The sequence below is a fragment of the Haemaphysalis longicornis genome, unplaced genomic scaffold (genome assembly GCF_048455015.1).
Source record: "Haemaphysalis longicornis isolate Haplotype H1 unplaced genomic scaffold, Haemaphysalis longicornis Haplotype H1 scaffold_6, whole genome shotgun sequence".
NCBI lineage: Eukaryota > Metazoa > Arthropoda > Arachnida > Ixodida > Ixodidae > Haemaphysalis > Haemaphysalis longicornis.
The window spans coordinates 62211035-62222246 of NW_027526407.1; positions in this window are offsets into that span (position 1 = coordinate 62211035).

Sequence of the window (11212 nt, forward strand, 5' to 3'; positions counted from 1 at the left end):
GAAAAACACTGATAAGATGTCTGGACACACAGTGTTGAATCTCCCTGGCGGGAACCGGCACACCTCCCGGGCAGCAGGGGAAGAGGAAGAGGAGGTGGCACGCGGGGAGACGCGCGAGGCGAGCGAGGGAGCAGAAGAAGAGAATAAAGCAGTGTTCGTTGAGATTCCATGCACTAAGACGCGGATGTCGTTCTCTCTTCACGTAACATAATTTCTGGTGCCGAGAACCCGGGAGAAGACCGACATCCGTCTGCGCTGACCATGGAGAAGTTGCGCCGTCGTCGGGGTGTTTTTCGCAGTGCCGCTACACGTCTTTTGGCTTCGGCCAACGAGCTCCTACAAGATACCGATTCGGACGCCTCAGACTTACAAGCAGCCATCGAAGACCTCGAGGAAAAGGACGCCGTCTTGAGCGAGCTGGACGCGAAGATGGATGAACTTCTTGATGATCAAGAGTACGAATACGAGACAGCAAGTGCGCTAGAGTACCACGACAAAATTCGCCACGCGATCACCAAGCTTCGGTTCATGCTGAAGACCAAGAGTGTCACCCCTACAGACGTCGGCCAGCCAGGAGTGTTCCCACCGAGCGACAAATCACGTGGCACTTCTGCTGGCATTAACGGCGAACTCGACCAGGAAGCCGCGGCTCACGTCAGCTTCCGCTCTTCTACTCAGAGGGTTGCCTTGCCGAAGCTTCAGATTCCCATCTTCTCCGGCGTGCTTCGTGAGTGGCAAGGTTTTTGGGAGCACTTCCAGGCGACTATTCACACCCATCCGGAACTACCTAAAATAGAAAAATTTAAGTATTTGAAGACGTACCTGAGCGGGGACGCCAAGAGGGCAGTTGAGTGGATACGCCTGACCGAAAGCAATTACGAGGTCGCGATCAAGGTGCTGACAGATCGTTTTGGCCGAACAGACGTTCTCGTGGATGACCACATTGATAGCCTCCTCGCCATTGCCCCCATCGAAAGCTCGGCACAGGTCTCGCGGCTTCGTGACCTATATGAACAGATCCTGTTTAGGACAAGTTGCTTAGAGAGCCTGGGAGTTCCTGCATCGGAGTACGCAGTAATCCTCCATCGCGTCCTCATGCGCGCACTACCTGAGGATCTGGCAGTGCTATACAGGCAACGCATGAAGGAGGCTGCAGCCGATGACTCCACCACCCCAAAGCCAAGAGGCGACGAGGTCAAACGAGTACTGCGGTTCCTGCAGATTCAGGTGGAGAGCAGGGAGGAAAGCAAGGTGACGCAGAAAAGAGCCACTTCGAACGCGACATCGGTGGAGCGGCAAGCGCGCGATAACGTCTTTCCTGAGCTTCCGTCCACCCTGGCTTTGGCTACCGGCTCATCGTTGTCAGAGCCGCGAGCATGCCCACTCTGCGAAGCGCCAGATCACGGAACCGAGGATTGCCAAGCTAAGCTGCCGGGAGAAGAGAAGCGACGAAGACTTGGAAGGAAGCGTTGTTGCTTCAGATGCGGCAAGCCAGGACACTTCGCACGCAGCTGCCGCCTTCCCACGTGGCTTTGGTGTCGCCATTGTGCGCGACGCCACTTGTCGGTTCTCTGCGACGTGTGGACGCGGCCCAACTCAGGGGACCCCGTACCACCAGCACCTTTTGGGAGCATGAATCGGCAAATGGCGACTCTACAAGAAGAGCCGGTCACGACTGCTTCTGCTAGTGGCAATTTCACGTCGTCTGTCTTGCTACAAACCGCGACGGTATGGGCATGTAGCAATGCTGGCCGTGTCCTGGTCCGCCTTCTTTTTGACACCGGCAGCCAGCGAACGTTTGTGCGCAGCGACTTGGCGAACAAGCTAGAGCTTCCATCCACCGGCGTTGAAGACCTTACGGTATTCACGTTCGGCGACTGTCATCGTTCGCGTCTGTACAGCTGCCGGAAAGTGAGCGTCACGCTGACTGGTCGTCTCGAGTCGAAAGAAGTGACCCTCGACACTCTGGAGGTTCCGGAGGTATGCACTGTAAGAAGTTCGCCCATGGAACCTGCTCTAGTTTCCATACTACGTAACCGAAACTTGGCCATCGCGGACGAGCCTCAAGATGGGAAGGATCAGAGTCCTACTATTAACCGAAACTTGGCCATCGCGGACGAGCCTCAAGATGGGAAGGATCAGAGTCCTACTATTAGCGTCTTAGTGGGCTCTGACAATTACTGGAAGCTGGTCACAGGACGTATCAAACGTTTAGGGGACAACATGTGTGCTGTGGAGACAGTTTTTGGTTGGGTCGTCCAGGGAACATACTCTGCGCATCGACTGCCTGGGCGAGGGGCCCCTCAAGGCCGTGCTGACCGTCCTGGGCGGCTGGCCCGTGGTCGAGGGCGCCTCGTGGGACGCTTCCCGCTTCCACTGGCTCGACGCCCTCATCCAGTACCGCAACTTCGGCTACAGCCACGACATCCTGCTCAACCTGTCCGTCATCCCGGACTTCCACAACAACACGCGCTACATCATCGACCTGGACCAGACGTCGCTGGAGCTGCCCGACCACACGTACTTGATCCGTGGACTCAACGACACGGCCGTCGAGGCCGACCTGCGCCTCATGGTCGAGGCCACCCACTTGCTCGGGGCGCCGGACAAGGAGACTGCTCGCACGGAGATCATGGACGCCCTGCATTTCGAAATCATGCTCGCCAACTATTCGACACCGCGCGAGGAGCGCCGCAACATCAGCAAACTGTACAACAAGATGCCCCTCAGCGAACTCAAGAAACTGGAGCCGAAGATCGACTGGGATCGGTACTTCAACTCGCTGCTGACGGGCGAGGTGGCGTCGAACGAGCCGGTCAACGTGGTATTGCCGGAGTTCGTTCAGCGCTTCGAGTACCTCCTGGAGACCACGAACGAGATGAATCTGTCAGCGAGCTATGGAGGCGATTGAGAAAAGAGTACTTGCTGCTTCTTCGCTCTGCTCATGATGCTCTACCAGCTGTTCCCTCCCGGCTCCGAGTTGGCGACGTTGTCATCGTGCAGGACGACAATGTGCCCGCTCTTATGTGGAAAATCGGGCGCATTATCGAGGCATTGCCGGGTAGAGACGGAACAAGCAGGTATTTCCGACTGCGGCTTCCAGGCGGACAGGAGATCCGGCGTGCAGTCCAGCGGCTTTACCTGTTGGAAGCCGATACACCCAGCGCGGGGGCGGGAATATGTTGAATCTCCCTGGCGGAAACCGGCACACCTCCCGGGCAGCAGGGGAAGAGGAAGAGGAGGTGGCACGCGGGGAGACGCGCGAGGCGAGCGAGGGAGCAGAAGAAGAGAATAAAGCAGTGTTCGTTGAGATTCCATGCACTAAGACGCGGATGTCGTTCTCTCTTCACGTAACACACAGAGTCGGTTTGCGCGAAACCAGGCTTCCGTTATCCCAAAATGGTCACTTGAAAATTAATTTCGCCGAACGAACAGTTTTGAATTACGAAAATACACCTTTAAGACAATAGTATACATTTAACCCGTAAACCATGCATAGGTATATCCAAATCACGCGTAGATATGTTTTCCTAGTACGTGAAAAATCGTCGAATGGGTTCGTTCTCTGTTTTCGATTTCGGCCTTCGGGGGTTTGACGAATAATTTGACAAACATTCCGCGAAGGTTCGACGTAACTCACCTTTCCCGTTTCTCTCGACTTCGTTTAGGGAAGGAAGGTAATTTTTTATTTGCTGAAAATTTTGTCCGTTCGAGAGTCAATGCCTCAGGGAATGCCTACTGCGGCGGAACAAAGAATGCAAATTTGTTTCACTAAGGTTTCTGCCCAGAACACTTCTCGATTCAAGAGAGCCCCAGTTAGTGATTCTTGCTAACCTTAATTTCTTTTTACAGATTTTAACCGACCAATTCAAGGTGAATGAACGCAGGTTGAGAGTGGAATTGCTTACACGGCTGTTTAGCTCGATGAGCGCAACGCTAAGGAGCCATAGCTGTCTTTAGCCGCCGCGGTGAGTCAGTGGCTAAGGCGTTGTGCTGCTGAGCATGAGGTCGCGGGTTACATTACCAGTCCCGCCGTCCGTTTTTCTGTTGGAGGCAAAAAGCAAAAACGCCCGTGTGTTCGGGATTTCGGCGCACATAAAGATCCCCAGGTGGTCAAAATAATCCGGAGCCCTTCACCACGACGCCCCTCACCGCCTGTGTTGCATCGGTGCGTTAAACCCTACAATCAATCAATCAATAGCCCTCTTTGTGCTGGGCCCGCACTTTCGTTGAAACCACTGCCACGCCATTAAGCTGACAGAGGTGACAGCTGCAGCAACACTAAATGCATGTTCACGTAAGCCGCATCTCAGCCCTGTATAAGGTAACTTTCTATGCATAATGTCATCATCACATATGCACCGTAACACGCAAAAGGTGGAACTGATTCAATTTTTAAAGTTTCTGGTTTGTTAAAAGATCGGGGGTGATTTAAAATACCCTTTAATTAACTGGAGGGTATCACCCTTCGTGAGACTCATCGATGTAAACAGCTGATCTGTCGGGGTTGGCTACGCTATCACAATGAACTGGTTTTTTTACATTAGCGCATGCGTAATGGAAGTTTTGTTTTTCAGTCTTTTATTTGCATGGGACATAGGCAGCAAGCAGTGTATGGCGTTGTTGCTGCTTAATTCTTCTGGGACGTGAACGTATCTCTACGGAATGGTTGGTTCAAATTATAGGTAATATAAAACTATCTCATATTGGTTGTTGAACAATCTACGTGAGGTCATCAAGCGTTATGTATACAGAAGGTCCGCATATGAATGACATTCCATCGAGTTCTATGGTGTTTTTACAATGGAGGCAAAGGAACCAAAATACATCCGATCACATATCGTAAGCCCTATTTATGACGTCATTTTATTCAAAATATAGTTTAATTCGAAGAGTTCCAAGATTTCCATTTTGGTGCACTGGGAGCAAACTGCCTCCGATTTTAACGTTGTATCGATTTTTGCAAAGCAGGTTTTCTCTGTCCAGGACTTCGCTATGAAGATGCTTTAGGGTACATGCACCAACTTTTCCAAGGTGCGTCCTTCGTTTTTCAGCGGCTGCCGCTTTTCTACGTTCACGAATGCTTCGTTAGGAGCTCACAGGCCACAGCACCACCATACCACCTTCCCGAAAAAATACTAGTACCTTGTACTGTGAACGAGCAGATTGGTTCATTTGCGAATTTTATGGCTTACCCTATTCAATACTAGGAAATATTTGCTTTGCCAAACATTCCTTGATTAGGGTTTCAAAAGCAATTGGAAAATACTAGTGCGGAGTCGACTTGAAAAGTTCTAAGTTGTGGAAACACATACTCATTCAGTTCCTGATTCTGCTCGAGGACATCTAGTGAGACTTGCTCTCCCAGTGAACAATTATTGTGCCGAGGTGAAATATTTGCTCTAACACTATTTGGAGTAACCTAGGGGCTCTGCTGGTGATGATGTGGATGGCTCGAAGTAAGCAATCTACTGGGCCGGAAATAACTCATTGAACACTAATTACAGGAAGCGTACTGCTCGGGGTGGGGGTTCGTTCGAAGTGAGGAAATTTCAAACGTGAAATTAATTGTTAGAATACTATGTGCACAAACCCCAGGGATTTCGTGGCAATAATGCGTCATGGTACGCAGCGAGCAATGCTCTGCGCTGTAATCAACTGCTTGAACAGTATTACAGGAACCGCGGGGCTTTGGTGGCGAAAATGTGTGGGCCAACAATAACTTTGGGAAACATAACCGTTCAGTTCGCTGATGCCAGCTGCAGCCATATCTAACGATGCTATAGTGAAGGGCATGCACGTCGATTTTTAAGCCATTCAGGAGAGCATACATAGAATTTTGGGGGCAAATATTTTTTCCGTAGCAATTAAATTGTACCTTACACCCATTGATTCGAACAAAAAAACTGGAAATTGAGTTCAAAGAGGAGTTCATTCGTAGGCTCACAGAACGCACCGTCATGTACAAATCAAATGAAAAATCAAAATATAAGCCAGAACAAAATCAAAAGAATGGGTAGTGGTGATAACAGAATTACGCAGTAGTATATTTAGAGACACATTTCGAACCCCGCGGCGGTAATAAAGCGGTGCCGCAATTTCACTTGCAAGGAAACAATATCGCTATTTGTTTGATCTGCTTCATATTTTTCCGTTCGCATTTTATTTGTCCATGACTGTACCTCCCGAATTCGCTGTGTTAGAAGCGTAGACTGGAACCAAGTTACCGTAATCTATGACGGGGTGACCATCGGCGCCATCATGGCGGGCGCGCACCAATGTAGCTCCAAGGAGTTAAAGGCCAGCCAGAAAAGAGAAGGCATAGGAAGTGGCGCTCATTTCACGTACGGCAATTCTGTCCTGCTCACAAGATTAGCAACATTGTGGGAAAACTGGGGGCTCTAAAGAAATTCTGGAAATCTGGTCTGGCGTACACTGCTTTAAATAGCCGCCGCAGTTTTATCGGCAAAGGGACCACACGTGACCTGTAAACATTTTCCTTTAATTATTCAATGACTAATTCGACACCTATTTATTTTAAAAAAAATGTTACACTTCCTTTTGGTTAAAAGTAATAACATTTTATAGTACTGTCGAAAAAATTCCTCTTGACACTTACTGAAAGCAGTTACCTACCTTCAACGGTTGAGTGCTTTAAACGAAAAATTATTCCCGCCACATCGCATGTGCATTACTTTCTTCGCTTTCGTTTCTTTTTCTTTGGCACGAATCATTTCGATCAGCTTTTGTCTGAGACACCGTGTGCACGTCTTTCTTTACTTTCCTTTCTTCATCTTAGAGGGCAAGCTATGTTAGCAAGCAGACTGGCATACGCCATCGCTTCCTTTGAATCAACTAGGTTCTGTGGGGCTGGAAGAGCGGAGTAACGGAACCAAAACCGGAAACAAAAATCAAAGCAAAAAACCAATATTTTTGGCTGGAACAAAACCGAAAAGGGCACAATAATTATTTTGGTAATGGGTGAAACCGTAAATAAGTCGTTTTGGATCGCTTGGAATATTCAGGTTATCCAGCATTACTTTCAAATTCCAAGAAGAGAAGTGGGAGATGCACCCCATCGCTGCAACAAAATCACCTTTCATCTTCCTGGTGCGTCCTCTTCTTCGCAATGCTTGTTTCCTGCTTGTATACTCTCTACGTCTGTTTTGATGGTTAGTGCTTGTGACTTGGCGTGAGCGCCACACGAAGCTGGCTGCGAGGCAGACGTTGCGATTGTGTTTATTTATTATTTTATTCATTGTGTAACAAGAATATTGAGCGCATATATTATAGCATCATCAGGGCATTGTGGTATGTTTCAAAGACAGGTATAAGCCATGTGGATACGTGCCATCTTATGCTCTGCAAGGCTGTCCAACTTAGCCGTATGGGTAGAGAAGAAGCACCAAAAAAAAGCTCTTGACACGCGAGAACGGCCATTATCTTGACTCTCAGACATGCGCTCATTACGGCTCTCGGCTGCAAATAAACCGTCGGAGTGATGCACCGTGTATCAACACAAGAAGTCACAAACATGACACCTTCAATTTTAAAGAAGAGAAAAAATAGCGTTTGGCGTAATTAAAACTGCATACACACATTGCAGCTAGAACAACAGATTACAGAGGCACACTCAATGAAAACAGTTCACATCATGATGCACTTGCGGGCAAGAGCTGCAAGAATACAGCAGAAGCTTTATTTCAGAAGGGGCATAACATTTTCGGGCAGGGCATTTCGCATTTTATTTATTTAATAAACATTTACGCTTTGAATGACCAGATGTGAAGCACGAATATTCACTAATTTTTCAGCAGCTGTCTCTGTCTGTGTATGGTGAAGGTACTTATATCAAACCGCTGCTACATCTCCACATACATTCGGTTTTGAGAATGAACCCGTAGAAAAGGTGCGCTGGAGTTTTAAAGAGTTCCATGAGGCTGTGTTTTAAACTTGCATCGCTATTAGCATACTTATGAAATTAGTAAAAAAAATCCAGGATACCATATAACATTTTCTCCAATTTATTCATGAGCCTTTGTTTCAGCCCAAGAATAAAATTTGGGGATGCTGGTCCTTCAGAAGGTTGGAGTGTTCGCACCTAACAAGTGTATACTTATGGCAATAGAGTGTCCCCAAACAATTCGCTCCCAGAAATTCGCTCCCAGTGTCGCAGACGTGTCACACTGAAGGCCACTGGCCTGCAGTTTCAGGGTAATAGAGTGGAATCTAGGAGCTTTTTTAAGCGCTTCTGACTGATTAACGACGCGTGTCACGGAGCTACCACTTGTGTCCCAGCTTATTTGGGGGTACTTACTACGCATTAAAAAAATAAATTTGGTCGAGGTGAAATTTGAGGGCAGTTGGCCTTTAACTTGACCGGACAACAACCACAATAGTGCTTTTTGGGGCGAAGCACCTTAGGACCTCGCTTGGTCCGTGGCTTGTCCGTTGGCGTCCGTGTACACAGTTTTGCATATGCGTGAGTGGCATTGGATTGGATTGGATTGGATTGGATTTGAATTGCATTGAATTGGGTTGAATTATATGAAATTGAATTGCATCGGATTGAATTAGATTGGTATTTTTTATACTGTACATACGCGTTGTCACTCATTTACGGCGATCCCGCGTATTCAGTGCAGCCACTCTTCATTAAGCCATACGGTGGGTTCAGCCTGACTCCGCTATAGTTAGCCTTCCAGAAGGGCATGAGCTCTGTCCAACAAGTTGTCGAGCGGGGGTTCGAAAAAGTTTTTAACGAGTTTGCCTTTCGTGACCAAACAAAGAACTCTTTCGGCGGCAGGTGGGTTAAATGCACAAGGCTACTGCGATCCTAACTGTCATACACGTATGTAGGGAAGCCAAGTGTCGTTGTGCTTCCACTTAGAGTAACCTCACCTGCAAACCTACCTGACACCACGTGCCCCTTAATTGTGGAATCGCCAACCTTTTTTTGCCAAATGGCAGCACCGAGTGCCAAATTGGAAATGTTTTGTGTCGTACTGTATGAACGCAGCGGATGGTTTTTGTTCAGTAAATAAGGCTGTCTGACACTCGACTACATCATGTTTAGTGGATGAGTACGCGAACAACCAACTGTACCATTTATTAATGTTGTACTGTATGGCAGCAGCAGATGTATTTTGTTCAGCAGCTGAGGCTGCCTGACACGGGACGCCGTCATCTGTAGTGGAGGAGTATGCAGAGAACCATTTGTAACCGTTATAATTGCGGCTCTCTGTTCCAAGATAATATACATTTTGTTCATTACTCATTGATTGCTTAAGAGGTTTACTGTACTGACACTACACAGGTGATGAGGCGCCCTATAGTAGAGGGCTCCAGATTAATTTTCGCGAACTGGGTATCTTTACGCACAACGAAATCTTGAAAACATGGGCGTTTTTGCTTTTCTCGTCCATCATTTTGTTCAGTATCTGAGACTGCATGACACCTGACTGTGTTGTGCATTGTTGATCGATAATTGGAATATGCGTTAAAATATTATTCTGTTATTGTTTTAGGATGAATGCCACACAGCATTGGCCACAGTGCATTGGTTGCAGAGAATATGCGGCTGTTTTGAAAACTTGATACTTGTTGTCTTAAAGTTTATTTCGAATTCTGTCTTGTACGCTGTCATCATATAAGTTCTTGTTGCCAGCTTAACTTTTTAACTGGCACAGGTATCGCTTGTCCATTTATTTGGTTTGAAACCAAATGACTGAAGCTTGATATAGCGTTAGCAGTTCCTGCCCTTGAATGCACTGCGAGGAGGTGGTTCCAGTTTGCAATACCGTAATTTTTTTTTTTGCAAACTCGTTTGCCATGCCTGCTCCTTTTTGCATTGTTTGTTTGTAATGCGGAGCTCTATACTTGCAGTTGGTACCCGAGTGAGTTTTTTTTGCTTCGAACTATCTTTGTATAAGTGTGTATGTATATGTAGAAAAATATTCGTTTTTATTCATGGTTTCATTGATGACTCAGAGTTGTTTGTAAACTTGTGTTGTAGATCTTAATCTTTTGGTCACCATATTTCTTATTCTCCATTTTTGCTGCTTTATCATTTTTACTTTTTTCTACATTTGTGATAGTGAACGTTCATTTAGATTGTATTTATAGAGAGGCATACCGTGATATACATTCTGTGAAATATTTGGTTACGTTGAAATGCTGCTGACAGTGTGTAGGAAGTTGAGGAGCTCTATCAGACCGTCTGTTTCTTTAGTCCCAGTCTCCTCTCGCATATCCTAGATGTAAAGATTTATCAAATTATATCAAACTTCTGCTGGTATAGCAAAAACCATAAAATCATGTCATACCGCTATAATCACGGTAGCTTGTTACCGCTCCCTATATGAAACTCAATCACCAAATAAAGCTTACATACGAGAAAGGAATTAACAATTTCACGGCGCATTCCGATAAAAATTGCCATTTACACCGCTTACGACAGCAGTGATAGAATATCCACAGTGTTAACCCTAATATCAATAGGCAGACATGTAGGTAGACCGCCCGCCCTCTCCCAGTGCGCGTCTTCCCACCCACTGCGTCTAGCGTCGTTAGCTCGCCCGGCAGCAATTAGCACTCGCAGTGCCTGCATCACATCCACGGCAGGTTTTTGGGCGGCTGGCGAGATAAGTACGTAGGGGCTCTAGCAGAAATTCCCACCGACGCGAAATCGGCTGTGCTACAGCAGCTCTGCTCGTAGTTAGAAACTGGCGACTGCAAACAGTGATATCCTTCCCACAGTCGTATCCTTCGTGTGAGCGAAGGAGCTTGCCGAGCGGAAGCCCGACTGCGGTAACGTCAAGTCCTCCCTCGGGTTCCTTAGCTGACTTGCTCCCTCGCGTGAATACCGCTGTAAGATGTAAAGGGATTTTAATTCATGGCCCCACCATCTAACAGGGCATGTCAACTGAGTACAGGGGATCTTAAGGCGCGCGCCGCTGACAAAGAACGTCAAAGTCAGCGGACGAGCAACTGTTGTCTTGTTTTCTGCATCTCAGCATACCCTATGTGTCTACATAGAGGCAAACAAGTTTGCACACATAAAATTCGGTGGGAAAAGATCACTGGTGCCAAAAATGCTGGCTTCCCACAGTGGTGGTATTATTCGGATCATGTACTAGCGAAAAGCCTACCCGCCATTCCGCAGCCTCTAAATGGAAGCTCCTCAGTTGCCAATTGGTTTGGGAACCAGTCA